At 41.6% G+C, this 21,030-nt stretch overlaps 1 pseudogene across 1 annotated transcript; it reads right to left on the bottom strand.

Annotated features, from left to right (window-relative positions):
• Window positions 1-18,862: 18,862 nt before the first annotated feature.
• On the bottom strand, window positions 18,863-19,823 carry LOC308618049 (S-adenosylmethionine decarboxylase proenzyme-like; annotated as a pseudogene). Its single transcript has one exon. The product of its transcript is annotated as an S-adenosylmethionine decarboxylase proenzyme-like (transcript).
• Window positions 19,824-21,030: the final 1,207 nt, after the last annotated feature.

Here is a 21,030-nt window from a genome sequence, read left to right as displayed (position 1 = left end):
TGGTTGACCTTTGTTGATTTTACTTGAAGCTATTATTCTAATTGACTCAGTCCTGGCTGACATCTGGATGTGTTTTATAACAGACTGTTTTCATAATTCCACAAAAAAGTTCTCAGGATTAATACTTGTTTATTTTCATGTTCCACTGGACCTTAAATAAACTGGCAGCCAATTGTAGCAGAATTCCTTACTGGAAGCCATTTTACATAAATAAAGGGGATGGTAAATCCATCAAACCTTGGGTTTTCTGTTGCTTTAAAACCTCTTGCCAATAGAACATTATTCAGGAATGACCATAAAGTCAACCAATAGCAAAACACCTAGGAATAGTTGCAGTTTGCTGGGGTAGAAGCAGTCAGATGTGTAAGCAGGATATGCATTTACCTTCCTGCATAAGTAGAGGGGTGGCAGGAGAAGGCAGGAGTACACACAAGCACGTGTGGGCGGACAACCCAGCACACAAGTGGAAAGACATCCTACTGGGATATCATATGTTTCGTTCTCTCTGTTGTAGGCATTCTTTCCTGTCCCATCTGAAGATTTTTCAAATTTTCCTTAAAGTTTTCTGACTCTAAGATCTTAATTCAAGAAGCCTCCCCCATCCCAAAATTACAAAATTATTCTTCTGGATTTCCTTCTGATAATTACTGATTTTATTATTTTATATTTAATTAATCTGATAAGGATCTAAATGTGGTACCATTGTTGTAATTTTTGTTGTTAGCATTTTGCCAAATAAGTAGCCGTTTGAGATAATGTATTTTACTGAGTAATAAACCTGTACTACAATGATTTAAACACCACTTTCACTATTTTAGAAATCTTCTTGCCTATATACATCTGTTTCCGGGTGCATGTTTCTGCTCCATCTCTCCCCATTGATCTGTCTCCTCTGAGGTTAGTTCAAGGCTATCTGGATCGCTGAAACATTGTGATGTGCTTTAATAGCTATACAGCAATTACCAGACAATTACCTTCTTCTTTTCCAGAATTTTTTTGGCTTTCCTTGCATGTTTCATTTCCAAATACACTTCAGAATCTTTTGGTTAAGTATCGAAATAAAATCATGTTGGGATATTGACTAGGGTTACACTAAGTTTGCATATTAATGGAAAGAATTGACATCTATACAACACTGAATAATTCATCCTGAACATGGTTCTGCAGGTTAATTTTTAAGTGTTATTTTTATTATGTCATCAGGCTTATGCCATATCCATTAAAGGGATTTGGCAATAATTTCTTTTTGCAGTAGTTTCTGGAACAGTTCCAGTAAAATAATTATCTGTTCCTTAAGTTTCAGCCACATATTATTATTTTCTAAATAGCCTGTAATTGCAGTTTTGTTTTTCTCCGTGACATAAAGAGTTGTTTTTAAAAATATTTTTGAGCTTCCAACGTATGCCCGCTTACCTTTCTGTCATTTATTTCTAGTTTTGTTCTACTTGTGAACACTTTTGAACTTTCCATGTTACCCGTGTCCATAACTCTTTAACTTTTCTCTAACAATTCTGCAACTTTGTGTGTGTGTCACACATCATCTGTGGCTCTCTTGCTGTTATCCTCAGTACATGGACTTCCGTAGATCTAACCTCAGCTTCTCGTCTTTGTCTTCTCTACAACTTTCCTTTTCCTGTGGGAGGACATTTATGTTATGCTTTAACAGCCATATAGCAATTACCAACTAATTATTGGCTCATGAAAAGTTCCTGCAACACCTAATCTATTCATCACTGCTTCTGTGCCATTTTTGTTTTGGGTAATTATGTTTTTCACCTTAAATCCATTCATTTGTCAGTTTTTTCTCCTTCATAAATTCACAGTACTCTTACATTTTATTGAGAATTCAAATCCAGACTTGCAAATGATTTCTCCTTTTTCTTGGAGTCAGTCTGTTGCTCTGATTCCAAATGCAAACAGGTTTGTGGTGTCTTTTTTCTGCTTGCTTATCTCTAAAAAGGGAAGTCCACACAGCATTGGGAGGGGTCTGTCAGAGACCGCTGGCTTGCAGTTAGAATCTCTCAGGCTACAATCAAAAAATGGAAGAGTTGAGATTTCTAGGCATTCCTTTTTTCTAGGTAAGTTTTCAATAGGGTGTAGGGGATAGGCATGGATTAAGAATTGGAGATGACAGTAACAGGAGATTTAAGCAGAGTGCTAAATGGTTTATATTCGGTATTCTTGGGGCACTGTCCAGGCTGCACTTGATAGGAGCAGGACCACCCTTGCCACTGCATTTGATTTCACATGGACTTCTCTCTCCACCAAGGCAAATACAAGTAGGTGGACAAAACTCTGAGGCATCTCATTTGGGGCCCCTGAAGTTGGTTCTACCCTCCCCATAACCCATATGTTCTCCCTGTGTCTTTCCACTCTCATTCCATAGTCTTTAAGTCTTCTTGTCTCCTTTTTGAGGATACCAAACAGATATTTTCTAAAACATTTTTCTTTCCTGTAAATGATTTTAAAGATCTGCGCTTTCTCTAAGTCCTCTAGATAACATGTTATTTTCCTTGGGTTGCAGGATTATTCCACAGAAACTTCTTTTTAATGTTTGCTCATACAAGAAAAAACTGTATCCAGGCTTGGCATCCACTGACAGACACAGGATGTGAATTGCCCTGGGTCACTGCCCCATCCTTCCTCTTGAGGAGTTCAATGACCCTCCCTCCCTCCGAGTACTGTCTGGAGAGCTGATAAATAGAGCCCGTAGCCCAATTTTCACTTCAGCGCAGTCATTCAGGTGGAGCTGGATCACAGATCTTAGTAAGGCGAAGACGTCCTCCCCCAGCGTGGACTGCCAGGGTCTATGGTTAGAGAGTCAGATGCAGTCTATGGACCCTTGTAGGGTTCACCATTTCTTTCTTTCTTTCTTTTTTTTTTTTTTTGCGGTACGCGGGCCTCTCACTGTTGTGGCCTCTCCCGTTGCAGAGCACAGGCTCCGGATGCGCAGGCTCAGCGGCCATGGCTCATGGGCCCAGCCGCTCCGCGGCATGTGGGATCTTCCCGGACCAGGGCACGAACCCGCGTCCCCTGCATCGGCAGGTGGACTTTCAACCACTGCGCCACCAGGGAAGCCCCCACCATTTCTTGAACATACTATGTGCCTTTGTGAAAGCTGTCACCTCATTCATGAATGTTCTTCCCCAAACTGCATCTACTAATCAACATTCGGAGCCCAGATAGATGTAATGCCACCTCCTCAGTGGAACTCCTGGAGATCCCTTTCCACCTTATCATCTGTGACCTATTACCTGTAAATTGTGACTTCAGTGATTCATGTTTGAAATACAGAGCTTCACTTAGCTGTCTACTTGTTCTGCTTTGCAGGCTAGTCTGTAATTAATTTTTCTCTTCCAGAGCTAGGACAGGCCACAAAACACGATGGACTTGCAACACTTGGAGTAGACATGTTCACAAGGACACTGTAGCCACTTCCAGGGGTGTCTTTCCCCTGCTGATTCTTTCAGGAACAGTTTTAATAGTAGGAGCCACATATTAAACTGACTTGCCATGAAAAGGATATCAGATCTTGCACAGCATAATGACATAATTATAATATATAAATAACAATCACACATAACAACCAGTAACAATAATGGTAACTCATTGTAACAGGAAAGATTGACTTATGGTTATTAATAACATTAATATTAATAACTATCATCATGAGAAATGTCACTTTGGAAGAGGTTGGGTTATCTCCAGAGCTGAGTGCCCCAGAATGGAGACAGAGAAGATAACAAAGAAAATGGGCAACAGAGAGACATGATTCTCTGTGGAAAAAGGCAAAAGGGGAAGCCCATAAAAGATCAGCAGGGTACAATCTGCCACCTTTCCACTCTCCTAGCTATTCTCTACCTTTCTCCTACCTACACCACAACCAGCAGTAGCAATGGTGATAACTAATATGCGACACAAATGAACCAGGAATATAGAGAGTTTCCTCGCATCCAGTGTCTCTCTCCATCACACAACAACTCAGTGGGTCCACAGAAGAGGAAAACTGAATCTCAGAGATCTAGAGCCAAGACCTGAGACCCACTCCTAGCTGACCCAAAATGCTGTACTCATTTTCTGTTATTGGCCACTTAAAAGGGAAGCCCCACTCATACATAATGGGAACAAGGCAGCAAAGTGTGCCCTGGAAAACACAAGAGTAGGTGGAATGATGACAGTGAAACTCTGTCCATCTGCTGTGATGCCTCTAGCAGAGCAGCAAATGCATCTGGGGAGTCCTGGACCAGCTCTGTTTTCCTGGGTTATAGTTGTTGGCATAAAGAGGATTCGGCCATAATGGTGGGAAAGATGGATGATATCTCAACATTTAAAACAGGCTCGAACAGCTTCTGTGCAAAAGGTAAGCTGACTCCCAGAGTCAAAACAGTCAAGAATTACATTCCTTAGGAACTTCCTTCTCATACACCCATATATATCAAAGAGAGAACATCTGCCGCTCTCTTGAGAGACACTGATAGATATCTGATCACACACAACAAAGTCCTGGCCATTCCAAAACTGAATCCATATGTGTGCTTAGCTGTTGAGTTCCCTGTAAGAACACCCAGGGATTTGTATGTGGGAAATTAAGTAGTCGGTGAAAATACTGGAATCACCTGATGTGGCTTAGAGGGAGGTCAGGGAGGCTGTAGAAGAATGTGGGAGAAGCCTGTTCAAAAAACCTCAAGTCCTCCGGTTCAGGCTTTGGGTGTGAGTGCTCCTGTGCAACATTAGAACGTAACCTGGCAAATTATGCACCTGACCTCTGGGCTTTCTCTCAGAAACTAGAGGCCCAGAGATGGAGGGGCTGTGGTGACCGTGAACTCCTACTTCTTCACCCTCTTGGTAGTTAGGTTCCAGACACCCCTCTGTATGAGAAAGCCCTACTCATCTCAAATCCCAGGAATTTATGTTGCTGCCTTTTACTTTTGCTAGATCTGTTCTTTCTCTTACCAAATATGGAGTGGGTTACTGTTTTTCCAGCTCCTTTTGGGAAAAGAGACAAGAAGTAACAAGAAACAGTTATGTGGACTCCATGAAAATTTCACAATCATTTTGAGGGTTGGTCCCTACTGTGTGGTTCCCATAAGCCCTGATCACCATCTCCCCTCACCTCTTCCATTCCTGATGGCAAAGATTTCTGTTGTTTGTTTGCTTGTTTGCTTTTTTCACTCCTTCAGCCTTCTTCCTCCCTTAGACCACTTCTTTCAGGAAAGCCTATATATCTAGTCTACTTATTACTGGCAGAAAAGATCACCATGGTGTATTCCAACCCTCCCTCCTCCTTGGTGTGTGAAGTGCATTTGAGGAATCAGGGAAAATGGAAGTATCTGTGTCTCCTTGAAGAACTAAATATACAGGCTGCCCATTAAGCCCCTGAAAAGCAGACAACAGAATAACCAGGTATCAGTCAGCATAAGACTAAGTTATGTTGCAGTAACATACAACCTCCAAATCTCAGTGCTTAACATAACAAAGGTCCATGTCTTCTCATGTCACATGCCCATTTTGGGTTAGCTAGGAGCCTCTGCTCCTCAGAGTCACTCAGCAATCCAGCCTGAGGGAGTGGCCACTATTTCCAGGATTCAAGTCATTGTCGCAGAGGGCAAGAGCACTATGGAGATCTCACATCAGCAATTAAAAGCTCTGGTCTGGAGGTAAAGCATTCTTTCCACTCATAACTCATTCTCCAGAGGGAATCACATGGCCTCACCCAACCACAAGGCAACCAAGAAATGCAATCCTACCACATGCCTAGAGGGAGGGAAAAGAAGAAAATGAGGCAAACAGCATTAACGATGGTCATGTATAGCTGCATCTGCCTCCTATAATCAGTAGTATCAATTCTCAGACCAGTAAGACCTGCAAGTAGCTCCAAAGAAACTGCTCCAAAGACGACTGTGGTGATGTTCAAGGAGAGCCATAGTGCTTCTAGCAGAACAGGGAGGAGATAACCATCTTTCACCTTAGAGAAGGGCTTCTAAGAGCCCCTTCATAGTTTTAACTTTTTGTTTCATTTTTTTTCTGCATTTGCAAGCTAATTTTTCTACCTTGAGTTAGAATCACCGTAGAAAAGTAGCTATGAGTAAGAACCAGCACCAATTTTGGAGATGGAAAAAAATTAAGTGTGAATTATATCTTGATGAAATCACTGACAAATCATGGACAGAACTAAACTGATTACTTCCTCCTTTGGTGTGGAAGTCAGTGTTATTCCAGGAGTCAGGCTATCTGTACAGGGCTGGAAGGCAGTAGACTTCTACAACTTCCAGAATTCTACAACTCCTTGTCTTTTCTTTTCTACTAAATGAGAGAGGCAGACTACATATCTCTAGGATCTCTTTTGTTCTGAAATGTTGTGAATATAAATTAAGGAAAATTAATTTTTATTCCTGCAATTGCTAAAAAGAATCCCATCTTCTTGGCCAGCACCTTATTCTCCCGGAGCCCATGAGGTTGGAGTTCCTCAGATTAAGTCCTAGAGCCTCTTTACTCACTTGGTTCCCTTCCCCTGGGTAAGGTCCTCCTGTCCTGTTTGTGTCCACAACCTCTAGACTGATACCTTCAGACGTTCAAGTATATGCACTCAGACAAACTTCTCTGTATCTCCACTTCTCATAGTCATCTCAAAATGTCCCAGAGTGATGGTCTCTCCCACCCTCAACCTGATGCTCTTTCAATGTCACCATTAGTAAGCTAGTTTCTTGTGCTCAAGACCAAGGAGTTATTCTGGAGATCTCCTTCTTCGTTCTCATCCAGTCCAATCTTTCCATTCAATAATTCTGATCTATTCCACCTCTCAAAGGGCTCAACCCCTTTCTCTCTTCTCCATCTCCACCCCACCACCCCAGGTTGAGCCATTGTCATGAATTTCCTGGATGTATGCAATCAATCATCCCCACTGCTGGTCTTAGTGCTTCTGCTCTTATACTTCCCAAATCATACTGGACACAGAAGTTGGAATGATATATTAACAAATAAATTAGATCACACCACTTGCTTCAACTCTTGAGTGGCATCCTCTTTAATTTAGGATTGAGTCCCCAGTCCCACCAGATAGCTGTCACCTGCCCCTCACACACACCTCCCATCACATCTCTTGTCACCCTCCTTTTTGCTCACAAGATCTAGCCTCACATTCCTTTTACTACTTGAAATGTTATCCCTTCTTCTGCCTCATCACTTTTTCCCATCAGGTTCACCCTGCCTGCCATGTTTTTCCTCCACATCTTTGCCTGGCCTATCCCCCACTCCTCCTTCAGTCACCCACTTAATGGTTATTTCCTCAGGAAGGCCTTCTCTGCCACTCATTCTACTCTAGATCCCCTTTAGATTGCTCCTTTTTTTCTTACATTATTTATCACCCATTTTAATTATGCTTATTTCCACTTATTAGTCATTTGCTTTATGACAAATTGACATCTAACATCACACTCAATGATGAAAAACTGAAAGCATTTCCTCTGAAATCAGGAACAAGACAAGTATGCCCTCTCTCACCACTTCCATTTAACACAGTATTAGACATCCTAGCCACAACAATCAGACAAGAAAAAGAAATAAAAGGCATCCAAATTGGAAAGGAAAAAGTAAACTGTCACTATTTGCGGATGACAGCATATGTAGAAAACCCTAAAGTCTTCACCAAAAAACTATTAGAAATAATTAATGAATTCAGTAGAGTTGCAGGATACAAGATTAATATACAGGAATCTGTTGCTTTCCTATACACTAATAATGAACTATCAGAAAAAAAGCGAGAAAACAATCTTGTTTAAAATAGTTTCAAAGAGAATAAAATACCTAGAACAAAACTAACCAGGTAGGTCAAAGACCTATACTCTGAAAACTATAAGACACTGATGAGGAAAACTGAAGACGATACAAAGAAATAGAAAAACATCACGTGTTTATTGATTGGAAGAATAAATATTGTTAAAATGTTCATACTACCCAAAGCAATCTACAGATATAATTCAATCCTTATCAAAATCCCCATGACATTTTTCATAGAACTAGAACAAATACTCCTAAAATTTATATGGAATCACAAAAGAACTCAAATAATCAACATAATCTTGATAAAAAAGAACAAAGCTGTAGGTATCACACTCCCTGACTTCAGACTATACTACAAAGCTACAGTAACCAAAACAATATGGTATTGGCACAAGAACAGACATATAGATCAATGGAACAGAATAGAAAGCCCAGAAATAAACCCATGCACATATGGTCATTGTGTATTTTTCTTATTCAAGTAAAAAGAAATATGTATTTTTGAACTCAGTGAAAAAATATATTTCCACTGAAAAAATTTCACTAGAGGCAGTGAAAACCAAGTAGCAATAATAACCCCTAGCATGCAGACCTTAGTATTCAGGTCTCTGCAGAAAATGTTTGAGATGATTCTAGACTATCATATCATACCAGAAAGCAAGGAAGCTAACCAAGACTACAAAGGAAATGTCAAAAGGACCTAGCAGCCAATTTGAAAGAATTCTCTTTGGCCAAGGATGGGACAATTTAAGCATCAAAAAGAACAATGCCTACAATGAGTTGAACTGTATCAAAGAAGCTAAAATCCGTGAATCAATAATGATTAAAAAAAAAAGACTGCACTGGACACATTGGAGATTGCTAGAACACCAAAGAATTTTCTGAAAACTGGTAAATAACTGGAAAGAATGTATCTGGACTTTCCTGTATAAACTATCTTTCAGGGAAACCAACCAATTGATGACCAAAAGTTCTTATTTATAGAATAATTACAGCTAATAAATGTAGAGAGAAATTACTGTTGTAGAGTATCCCCATTTTGCACCCTTAATAAAATAATGAACCTGGAAATAGTCATCAATAGCTGCCAAATCCACTGGGTGCAAGGTTGATGAGAAATTTCTTATTGGGTGGATCAGGCTGATATCACCTGAGTCCACTGATGAATCTTCACATCCTGAAAGGGAAAAAAAAAAGGTGCCAGCCTTCCAGTGCTCCTAATGAGATGCAATAGGAAAGACACCACACCAACTGGGAAATAGTCTTACAAAAAATCCAAATCTAATCAAGCCTCTAGATCTAATTATTAATTTATACAAAACAAGGTAGAGGAAAAGCACAACAGAGTGAAGTCTGCAAATGCAGAATGTGGAAAATTCTACAGGACAAATGACCCAGTTTCTTCAACAAATAAATAATAAAGGGAAAAAAGAAGGAGGGAGAACTTTTTGTTGATATATAGATATAGATATAGATATAGATAGTGCAGTGTTTTAGTTAGTACAAGAAGAATCAGGGAAATTTTAGCAATGACTGGATATTAGATGGTATTAAGGAATTATTTTTCATATTTCTAGTGTGATAATGGTAAAATTGTTATGTTTTTAAAAATAACCCATTTCTCTTGGAAATATATAGTTAAGCATTTATTAATGAAATAATATAATATCTGGGTTTTCTTTTAAATAATTCATTGGGAGGGGGCAGTTAAAGCAGGGCTGGAAGGGATGAGATACAAGTGAAACAAGAAAAAAATTGTAGCTTAGGGCTTAACCTCAGTTTCCCTAATCTGAATATCTACTCTCTAGATACCAATACTCTCTAGATACAGATACCAATAAATTTGTTCTTAATTCTATCAGAGAATAAGAATCACATAAGATTTTGTGACAATAATTTGAGTTTTAAATCTAAGGCTATTTAAGATGTTTCCTAAATATTGTTCATGTGCCCCTCACCTTAAGCACAATGGATTGGCAAAACCAATAGTAGCATCCAACCCTAGGTCTCTTGTTGGGGAAACAACTCAACTGTAGCCTCAGTCACCATGCTGCCTCCCCACAACTTGGGCCAGGCACTGCAGTTTGCACAGGTTGCTCTTGGAGGTACAGAAACCCAATCTCCTGACTACCCAGCTCCAGGTTGTGAAGTCTTCTCTTCTCCTGCCAAGACCTGAGGACTCAAAACAATGTTTTCTGTTCATTTCCTTGGTATCTCATGGCCTTTACCTATCAACTTAGATGGGAGATTCCACGTAGACACCTTCCCCTGCTTCTTTTTGCTAAGCCTCCTTCCTTCTGCTATTAGAACTTTCAGCCATGTCCTTTTCCTGAAAGTCTCCTATCTTGATGAATTGGTTGAGACAGTCTCTCTGCCTTATCAGCACAGGGGAAAATGTGGACTTCCCTCTCACTTCTAACAATGAATTTGTCATTGCCTTTAAACCTTAGCCAATCTGAAATCATTTCAACAAGAGACAGTGGGCCTCTAAGATTAGATACATGCAAAAAGGCCAAAGATGTGTCATGCAACATCTATTCAGCACAAAGAACCTGTGGGTGTTTAAAGGCAGCAGGCAATCAGTGGTTAAGACACTACTGGCCAGAGGCTGTCCTGTTCATAGCGACCTGTCACCCTGCTGAGGAACACAAGATGGTGTCATAGAGGAGGCCTGAGTTTTGGAATCAGTCAGATGTTGGTTTGAAATGCAAATCAGCCTCTTACTAAATATTTTCATTTGGACACTAACTATTGCCTTTTGGTCCTCTGGTTCCTCCTTTGTGCTAGGAGCTCAGTAACCTTGCACCACTCGATTACTGTGAAGCCTCATACGCCACCCCTGAGCATGAGCTCGCATGTGGGAGCCCTGATGAGGCTTTTTGTGAACTCTAAAAGGGTTACTTTGGCAGCTAAAGTTGATTTTTCTGGAACACTGTGTCCATTCTCAAAGCAAATAGTTTATTCATCTTCTCATCTTGTTCCAGAAGCCTTAATTTATCTTTTTGGATTCCTGGCATGGCTCTCCAGCCCTGGAAGCCTTTGGCCCTGGACCTCTCCTGAGTTCAGGCTCTTGCAATCAGCAGATCACAAGGCAGCAGCATCCCGGTCACTTATCTCGATAAGGCACCGTGGGAGGGAAAACTCTGGTGAGGACAATAGCATCTGTCACACTGGTTCAGAATGAGGGAGGACAGATAGAAGGTTCTGCAGTTCTCTACTCATCTGAAAATGATTAACGATTTCCTGTCAAGGACAAGCAAGTTGCTAACTAATGATCTGGTAATGGCACCCACTATCCGCTGTCTGTCTCATTTGTCTTCCCTGTGTGGACAGATTAAGGACCGTAAATACAGCCTGGGGCCCTTGTTCATTCCACAGGTTTCTTGTTCTCTGTTGTTTCAAGGCTGGTATCTTGGAGTGGTTGCCAGTAGTGAAGGGTGAAGGGCTGAGTGTGCTTCACAGGAGTTCCCAGAGAGTCAGAGGCAGAAGGAGGAAGGAGGTAACATTTGTGAGGGTCAATCATGGACTAGGAATGTACATGGTCCTTAACATTTCTTATTCCATTAAATCCTCAGGGCAACCTTAGGAGGGAGATGAGGTGGGAAGGATTACTGCCATTTGTAGGTGTTCAGAGAGGGTAAATAATGCATTCAAGACCACATAGGTAGGAAATGGTTCATCTGAGATTTCAACACAATCAGTTTGATTCCAAAACCATTATTGGTAACCACTGTACCACTTTCTCCCAAACAAAGCCAGTATCTGCAGAATCCAGGCACTATATTGTTTGGAGATACAGACATATATGAGACAATTATGGGTATATACTAAGCACAAAATTCAGGATTTCAAAGCAGGAAGGGATGAGACCTGGGAAGAACACAAAGACAGCCTCTCAAGTTATGTGGTAAGTTCACTGATGTTCATTTTTATGTTGGGCTTCATTACTGACATATGTTACACAAAATATATATCAAATAGTATACAAAAGAAAAAAATCTAATGTCTTTTTCAAAACCTAAACAGATACTCTCATGGAGCAACAAGTTTCACAAAAAATAAGGTAGATAAATCTATTATTCAGAATTAACGTGCAGAATATTATACTAGGTGCTATTATGGATTAGAAATAAAAATCAATGCAGGGATACCTCAGAGATTTTGCAGGGTCCATTCCAGACCACATAAGAAAGCAAATATCACAATTAAGTGAGTCACACAAACTTTTTGGTTTTTCAGTGCATATAAAAGTTATGTTTACCCTATACTGTAGGGTATGCTGACCATTTGAACCTTCAGCAACTTGCAATCTTTTTGCTGGTGGAGGGTCTTGCCTAGATGTTGATAGATGCTAACTGATCAGGGTGGTGGTTGCTGAAGGTTGGAGTGACTGTGGCAATTTATTAAAATTAGACAAAAATGAAGTTTGCACATTAACTGACTCTTCCTTTCATGAACAATTTCTTTGTAGCATGCAGTGCTGTTTGGTAGCATTTACCCACAGTAGAAATTCTTTCAAAATTGGAGTCAATCCTCTAAAACCCTGAAACTATTTTACCAACTAAGTTTATGTACTATTCTAAATCCTTTATTGTCAATCTTCACAGCTTCTTCACCAGGAGTACATTCCATCTCAGGAAGCCACTTTCTTTGCCCATCCATAAGAAGCAACTCCTCAGATGTCACGGTTATATCATGACATTGTACTATTTCAATCGCATCTTCAGGTTCCATTTCTAATTCTAGTTCTCTTGCTGTTTCCACCACTTCTGCAATTACTTCCTCTCCTGAAGTCTTGAACCCTTCAAAGTCATCCATGAGGGTTGGAATCAACTTCTTCCAAACTCCTGTTCATGTTGACATTTTGACCTCTTTATACAAATCACGAATGTTCTTAATGTAGAATGGTGAATATTTTCCAGAAGGTTTTCAATTGACTTTGCCCAGATCAATCAGAGGAATCACTACATATGGCAGCTATAGCTCTGTGAGATGTTTTTTTTTTTTTTTTTTTTTTTTTGCGGTACATGGGCCTCTCACTGTTGTGGCCTCTCCCGTTGTGGAGCACAGGCTCCGGACGTGCAGGCTCAGCTGCCATGGCTCACAGGCCCAGCCGTTCTGCGGCATGTGGGATCTTCCTGGACCGGGGCACGAACCCGTGTCCCCTGCATCGGCAGGCGGACTCTCAACCACTGCGCCACCAGGGAAGCCCAGTAGTTCTTAAATAATAAGACTTGAAAGTTAAAATTACTCCTGGATCCACGCACTTCATAATGGATGTTGCAATAGCAGGCTTGAAAACAACATTAATCTTGTACATTGCCATCAGAGCTCTTGGGTGACCAGATGCATTATCAATAAGCAGTAATGCTTTGAAAGAAATTTTTTAAGCCCACTGTTGAGACCAACAGTGGGCTTAAAACATTTAGTAAACCATGTTATCAAAAGATGTGCTGTCACCAGGAGAATCTGCCTGCCAATGCAGGGGACATGGGTTCGAGCCCTGGTCCAGGAAGATCCTACATGCTGCAGAGCAACTAAGCCCAAGCACCACAACTACTGAGCCTGCACTCTAGAGCCACATGAACCACATGAGCCACAACTACTGAAGCCCACGCCTAGAGCCCATTCTTGACAACAAGAGAAGCCACCGCAAGGAGAAGCCCGCACACCATAATGAAGAATAGCCCTGGCTCACCGCAACTAGAGAAAGCCTGCGCGCAGCAATGAAGACCCCCAACGTGGCCAAAAATAAATAAATAAATTTATTTTTTTAAAAAAGATGTGCTGTCATCCAGGTTTGTTGTCCCATTTATAGAGCACAGGCAGAGTAGATTGGGCATAATTCTTAAAGGCCCTAGGATTTTCAGATTGGTAAAGAAGCACTGGCTTCAAATTAAAGTCACCAGCTGCATTAGCCCCTAACAAGGGAGTCAGCCTGTCCTTTGAAGCTCTGAAACCAGGTATGGACTTCTCCTCTCCAACTACGAAAGTCCTGGATGGCACCTTCTTCCAATAGAAGGCTATTCTGTCTACATTGAAAATCTGTTGTTTAGTGTAGCCACCTTCATTAATTATCTCAGCTAGATCTTCTGGATAACTTGCTGCAGCTTCTACATCAGCACTTGCTGCTTCCCCTTGCACTTGGATGTTATGGAGATGGCTTCCTTCCTTAAACCTCATGAACCAGCCTCTGCTAGATTCAGACTTTTCTTCTGCAGCTTCCTCACCTCTCTAGGCCTTCATGGAATTAAAGACAATTAGGACTGAGGAAGATGAAAAAGAAAGTGATGAGAAAACCAAGGCAGCCCTCAATTACAGTGAAGCTCCCCTGTGAATGTGGGGGGCAGTGGGCAAGTGGGTTATGCAGGAAAGGTAGGCAGGAGCCATGCCCTCCTCCTGGGCCCTGGTGCTGTGGCCTCCCCGGGCTCCCTGAGGGGCGAGCCAGGGTGTTGTCAGCAAGGGTGGTGCTGCGGGCGCATAAAGCCAGCAGCAGGGGATTGAGCAGGCTCTGTACACACTCCCTCCCTCCCACTGATTCCCCTGAAAGCCCGCAAGTGTAGAAAAAAAGAGAGAGAAAGAGTTAAGGCCTTGCTCTGAATTAGGCTTTGGCTTAAGGGAAAGTTGTGGCTGGTTTGATCTCTTATCCAGAGCACTAAAACTTTCTCCATATCAGCAATAAGGCTGTTTCACTTTCTTATCATTCATGTGTTCATTGGAGCAGCGCTTTTAATTTCCTTCAAGAACTTTTCCTTTGCATTCACAACTTGGCTGGCTGTTTGTCACAAGAGGCCTAGTTTTAGATCTATCTTGACTTTGGACACGCTTGCCTCACTAAACTTAATCAGTTCTAGCTTTTGATTTAAAGTGAGAGACGTGAGACTCTTCCTTTCACTGGAACACTTAGAGGACATTGTGGGGTTGTTAATTGGCCTAATATCAAGATCGTTGTGTCTCAGGGAATAGGAAGGCCAGAGGAAAGGGAGAGGGATGGGGGAACGACTGTCAGTAGAGCAGTCAGAACACACACAACATTTATCGATTAAGTTCACTGTCTTATATGGGTGTGGTTCGTGGAGTTCCAAAACAATTGCAATGGTAACAGTGGCATGGACATATATACACTACCAAACGTAAAATAGATAGCTAGTGGGAAGCAGCCGCATAGCACAGGGAGATCAGCTCGGTGCTTTGTGACCACCTAGAGGGGTGGGATAGGGAGGGTGGGAGGGAGACACAAGAGGGAAGAGATATGGGAACATATGTATATGTATAACTGATTCACTTTGTTATAAAGCAGAAACTAACACACCATTGTAAAGCAATTATACTCCAATAAAGATGTAAAAAAAAAAAGTATTACCATTAGTAAGTGCTACCTGAAACTACAATAACAATTTATAGAGTGACCCTCTACTTCAAATTACAATAATAAAATTCTTCCTGAAAAAAAAAAGATCACTGATCACCAAAACAAATATAATAATAATGAAAACATTTGAAATATTGCAAGAATTACCAAAATGTGACACAGAGACATGAAGTGAGAAAATGCTGTTGGAAAAAACAGCGCTCATAGGCCTGCTTAATGCAGGGTTTCCACAAAATTTCATTTGTTAAAAAAAAATAATATCTGCAAAGCACAATAAAGTGAAGTGCTGTAAAAGATGTATGCCTGTATACAATAAAGTTCCTGTTTGCATGATACAAAATGACAAGGAGGCCAGGCTAAAGCATATAAAAAAGACTCATCATTTTACAGACTTTATTGAGATCATCTGCCTATGGTCTATTTTACAAGGATTTTCTCTAGTCCAGGCAGAGGATGCTCAGAAGACTAGAATTCCAACCCCACTCCTGGGGTTGCACTTCACAGGCCTGTGGTCCAGGGCCTGACTCCCATCAGCCCTGTCAGTGCAGCTGCTGGCCCACCTGTGAGCTCCAGAGGCAATCCACCCTTGTCGCCCGGGTGTCAGCAGCCATGGGGCTTGAGGAGAACACTTGGGGTGAGGAGAAGTCTTTGTCCCTCTGCTTCTGAATTCCTTTCACAAAGGAAAGGTAAGCCTCCTCTGGGACAGACCCTTTCCAAAGGTAACTGACAGCCAATGCTATTCACAGGTACATGGGACATTTCTCTGTTGCAAATACAAATTTGGCATAAGTCCCACTTCAGCGGCCCTGCAGGAGAGGTGAGTCCTTGAAGGCAGGTACTTCTCACAATGCTCAGCCTGGGATCTTGCTCACAGGACAGGTACAAACATGAAATCAATGAAGTGAGGTTCGCTTTTAGCACCTCTGCATCCTATGTCTTGAGGATTCCACTGCCTACTCTCCAGGGCCTGGGTCCTAAAGACCATGCCCACCTTCTGGATTTCTACCACACACTTCCCTAAGCTCTGCTACCACCAGTGTCTCTCACATCAGATCATTTCTTCCTCTAACAGAATAAGCACTATCTCAGAAGCTAGGCGGGAAACTGTTCAGAGCTAATAAGTAACCGGCAGCAATGGATGTGCAGGACTCCACGAGCGTCCCACACTGGGCACAACTCAGAGATAAGATGCTCTGCCCACTGTAGAGAAAACAAGCTCGTAAGTATTTTTTTAATTGAGCAAACTTTAACTGACACTTAAATTGTGGTACAGAAATATATTTCAACTGATTTAAATCCAACACCGTGAGGGGAGAAATTATAGTACCAAAAATTCCCTCTTCAATAATACTATGATTAATTTACATCACTATTCAATCTACAGTTTTCACTTTTCTAGGCTTTGCTGCATACCAATGTGTGCAGTTTTTCAACATTAGATAGAATTCCTGAACTTGTTAGGAAAAAATCAGACTTTGAGCCAACAAATGTTGTCATATCTACTAGGATATCTACTAGGATTTTGTTCAAGAACAAAATTCACTCTGAACATTGGTCCTCAAAATAGGACACTGAAACATTAGGTTAGCTAACTACAGAAGTTAATTAGGTTAACTTCTGTGCTAACTACAGAATCAAGCTGATCACATCGACTGAAAGCTTCTTAAGTGAAACTTTCAATCAACAGCATGCTTAAGTCAAAACAGTATTCCAGCCACTTGATTTCAAGCAAAGTAGATTTTTTGTTTAGAAACACTAAAGAAGTGTGGTTCATTTATAAATACAGAAGGAACAAAACATCACTGCATCAACTCAAAAAGAATCAAAAAAACATTTTGAGGACAAGAAGAAATACAAAATTTAGTCAACTTTGCTGTTCTCTTGGCTGCTCAAATGCCACAATATCTGCAAACATAGCTAAAAGATGCTAACCCATGAAAGCCTATATTTCCAGGCATTTCTAAATGACTATCGGAATTCTGTATGTTATGTTTTATGAAGAGCACTCTGCTTCCCTGTGTATATATCTGAATAACCTGGACAGCTCTCATTCTAGCAGTCATTCCCTTGATCCTATGAAGCCATGGTGAAGGGAACATCACATTGAGAGACACAGATGAAATCAGAACACTATCATATGCATCGCGAAATCACAGGATTTTAAGTCACAAGGTGAAAAAGACATTGATTCTGCTTTAAAACAAAGTTTACAAGAAACTGTCACTGGAAATTCATGGAAATGGCTGCTAATGTAAAACTTAAAGTGAATGATCCAAGCCGTCTTGACTTACTGAATCCAGTACAACCTTTATGCTAAATCTCCCTGCTAATAAACTCGGTGATAAAAAAAAAAAAAATCCTTGCATACCACTACTTCACACGTTAGTAAAGGCACAGTGCTCACGAGAAGCTAACCTCATTTACTGGGAAGCACAGGATGGCAAATGGTTTCTGTACAGTCATGTTAGTACACCTACATCACAATCTACAACACTCTATGGGTCATCCTTGACAAATCAATGAATGAAGTTTATTTTGTCACTATCTTCCAAAAGAGCCCATGCCACTTACAACGAAGCCAAATTCTCTTAACCTTAAATGAATATTAAGCCCAAGATCTACTCCAGCTTCCCCTATGGGGTATAAGATTAGTATAAATCGGGCTTCCCTGGTGGCGCAGTGGCTGAGAATCTGCCTGCTAATGCAGGGGACACGGGTTCGAGCCCTGGTCTGGGAGGATCCCATATGCCGCGGAGCAACTAGGCCCGTGAGCCACGACTACTGAGCCTGCGCGTCTGGAGCCTGTGCTCCACAACAAGAGAGGCTGCGATAGTGAGAGGCCCGTGCACTGCGATGAAGAGTGGTGCCCGCTTGCCACAACTAGAGAAAGCCCTCGCACAGAAACGAAGACCCAACACAGCAAAAATAAATAAATAAATTAGTAAACTCCTACCCCCAACATCTAAAAAAAAAAGATTAGTATAAATCCACAGTGTAACAGTGTATTGCTTTATTTGAGGGGTGCAGGGGAGACACCCAGGTAAGAAAAAAAATCAATTAAAGGACTAGGAATGTAAGGAGCAATAATATTAAAATAGTAAAATACAAAAAATGAATAACTGCAATCATTTTCTTAGGAGGACTTGATTCGTGGAAGAAAAACTAATTAGTATACGAAAAACATCTGTATGAAGTAGAAATTGGTTTCAATAACATTAGCAGAGAATACATTCTAGAAAGTAACAGTAACTAGAATGTACAAATTCTGACCGCAGTTTAATAGAACAATCCCAGATGGTTAGGCTGAGGCCAACACCTAATGAGGACAAAACCTTTGTCTATGGGAAATTTTGGTTGATACCTGGAGAAATATTACGCTGTGCATAAACCAAACTGAATTGTTTTCACAAGTGTTATAAAGTTTCACATAGTAAAGGGTTTTTCTATACGCACTTCAGTTTCACAGCAAGAGTGGTATAGAATACCTAAACACACAAGAGAGCATTCATGCAAGATATCTAACTCCTTGGTATAATAATGCATATAATCCAAAATGATTATGCTGTCATCACATCTAGGGCTTCCTGCAACTACAAGGTAGTGGTTGTAGAAAGCACGGACCTCAGTATCAGTATATAGAAAGCAGCCATCACCTTCTTCTATATGTTTTCTTTTTGCATTTTTACTTCATTTTTCTTAATTCTGCTGTTATTATTGTTTCTCAGCAAAACTGGTAAAAACAAAATTGTAATCACTGAACATAGCACTCCTGTGGTAACCAAGGCATTTAAAACTTTCAATCCTGTGGGGCAAAGAAAGCACTGTTGACAAACAGGGTAATCAAAAATTTTCCTGGCATAAAAACCCACAACTTTCCTAATCAGGTCATTATAAGAGTTCATATGAAGCTTGTTTCAAAGCTACCGTGAGAAAATTCTGGTTCTGGAGTGGCGTGAATAGCCCAGTAAGTCCCCTATGATTTCATTCCACTCACTGAATACCCACAAGGATTGAACTGTGTGACATCAGTGACAGAACCTAGCACGAGTTCTACTCTCATTAATGACATCTTTGCAGTAACACCATCTTTCACGTAAAACTAGTCCATAACTTCTGGGTCAAGCTCACTCATCAGTATTTCCTGGGTTTGATCTAGCTGACTGATTACCCAGCTCTCTGAAAAATCCAGAGTATACCACTATGAACAGTCAGAGTTCATCCATCCTATACAATATGCTGTTCCATTGGGAAAAATTATATTAAGAAACTATTTCTTCCTGGAAATTCCCGTGTGGGTTCCCTTGGTGAGAAAGCTTCATGAAATTCTTAGGAGAATAAAAGAAGCTTTGAATTGAATCGAAACCGTTGTAATTCCTAGCAAGCTTCAACAGGGGAACCAGTGCTTTCAGCAGAAGGTGTTACCACACATCTTCAAAATGAAACATCTCTTGGAGACAAAAATGTTATTCTTACTGAACACATAAGCTTCGGGCTTGTCAGTTTTTGCCACACTCATGACTGACCACTTAACATCCTTCAAAAGTATGTCCCACTGGGATCATGGGGTGGTTTGAAGATTCCCCAGATCCTTGGTTTGTGACAGGTTGCTGCCAGGAGAACTAGAAGTCCAGCGGCTTCTTGCTTCCTTTGAAAAAAAATGTGCAGCTTCCATCACCAGGAGATTAGCAAAAAATTAACAACCACAGAAAATCAATTAAGTCTCTTCTCCCATTGCTGCCAGTGCCACCAATTACTGCAACTGTGTTACCAAAGTTCAGTCTCCTTTTCTGCTTTAATTTTATATTGACTCTTTTTTAAGGAAAGCATTGATAAAATTTACCTGGCCTTTTTTTTTGGGGGGGGGAACGCGGAGAGAGACGAAAGTTGATCACGAGTTTGCTGGAAACAGAGGCAGATACAGTTCAGTGTCTCAGAGTCCCCTGTTTGCCATCAGAGGGAGTAGAGACAGCAGCTAGCTGAGTGAACAACCTGTAACAGGGGCGGAGCAGGTGCACAGACGTTAGCGCAACCGTTAGTGTGCCACCATTAGCGCGAGACCCGTAGGGCAGTGGTTAGAGGTCCCGCTCTGCCAACGGTCAGCCCAGCAGTGGTCCTCGCGGCGGCAAGTACAGTGAGAAGCAGGTCGCAGCCTTCTCCCTGGGGCCCTCCAGGCCCTCTGGCCTCAGGCCAGCAGGTGAGCTGGGGGCCCAGGGACAGCCTGAGGGCTGTGTCCTATAGAGCTCCAGAGTCCTCGCCAGGGCCGCCCACTGGCTGGGTCCAGACCTTGAAGCAGCCCAGAACCTCTCCCCCATCCCCACCTCCAGGACCTAATGGCAGCAGCAGTCTCCATGGGTCACAGTCTGTGGAGGCCTCAGCAACTGGACTACATGGACACTGCCATTAGGGTAATAGCTTCAGTCTCTCCATTCAAGTTTCAAAAATTGGTCCAGCTTAGATCAGTTGTCTACCCCTAGGAGGTGGCCAGAGGTCAGGGTTAAGTTGCAAAGACACTGCACATCATTACCTCAGATCCACCTCTGTAGTTGGGCAATTGTTCTCAAAAAAGGACAACTGTTGTGAGCTGGGAATTAACCTGATTGGTGTTTGCTACAATATGTATTTCTATTGCTCCTATACAAATGATTCTCTCCGGTTTAAATGAAAAGCCTGAGGGCGGGTCCTGGGGCCTGGCTCCCTCAGTGATGATAGCTGGGCAGGGTCTGGGGACCTGGCCCTGAGGGCACCGCCAGCTGAGATCTGCCTCTTCAGCTGGACCTGGGCACTGGCGGGAGGACCCAGACTGGGTGCTGGACGAACGCTCCCAGGCAGGGTAACCGGATGTGCAGGGACCCCCTCCTCTTGACCAGGGCCTGGACCTC

Source organism: Mesoplodon bidens, assembly GCF_964165515.1.
Source record: "Mesoplodon bidens genome assembly, chromosome: 1".
NCBI classification, from domain to species: domain Eukaryota; kingdom Metazoa; phylum Chordata; class Mammalia; order Artiodactyla; family Ziphiidae; genus Mesoplodon; species Mesoplodon bidens.
The sequence above is the reverse complement of the archived record's forward strand: the minus strand, read 5'-3'. Positions and strand labels throughout refer to the sequence as shown.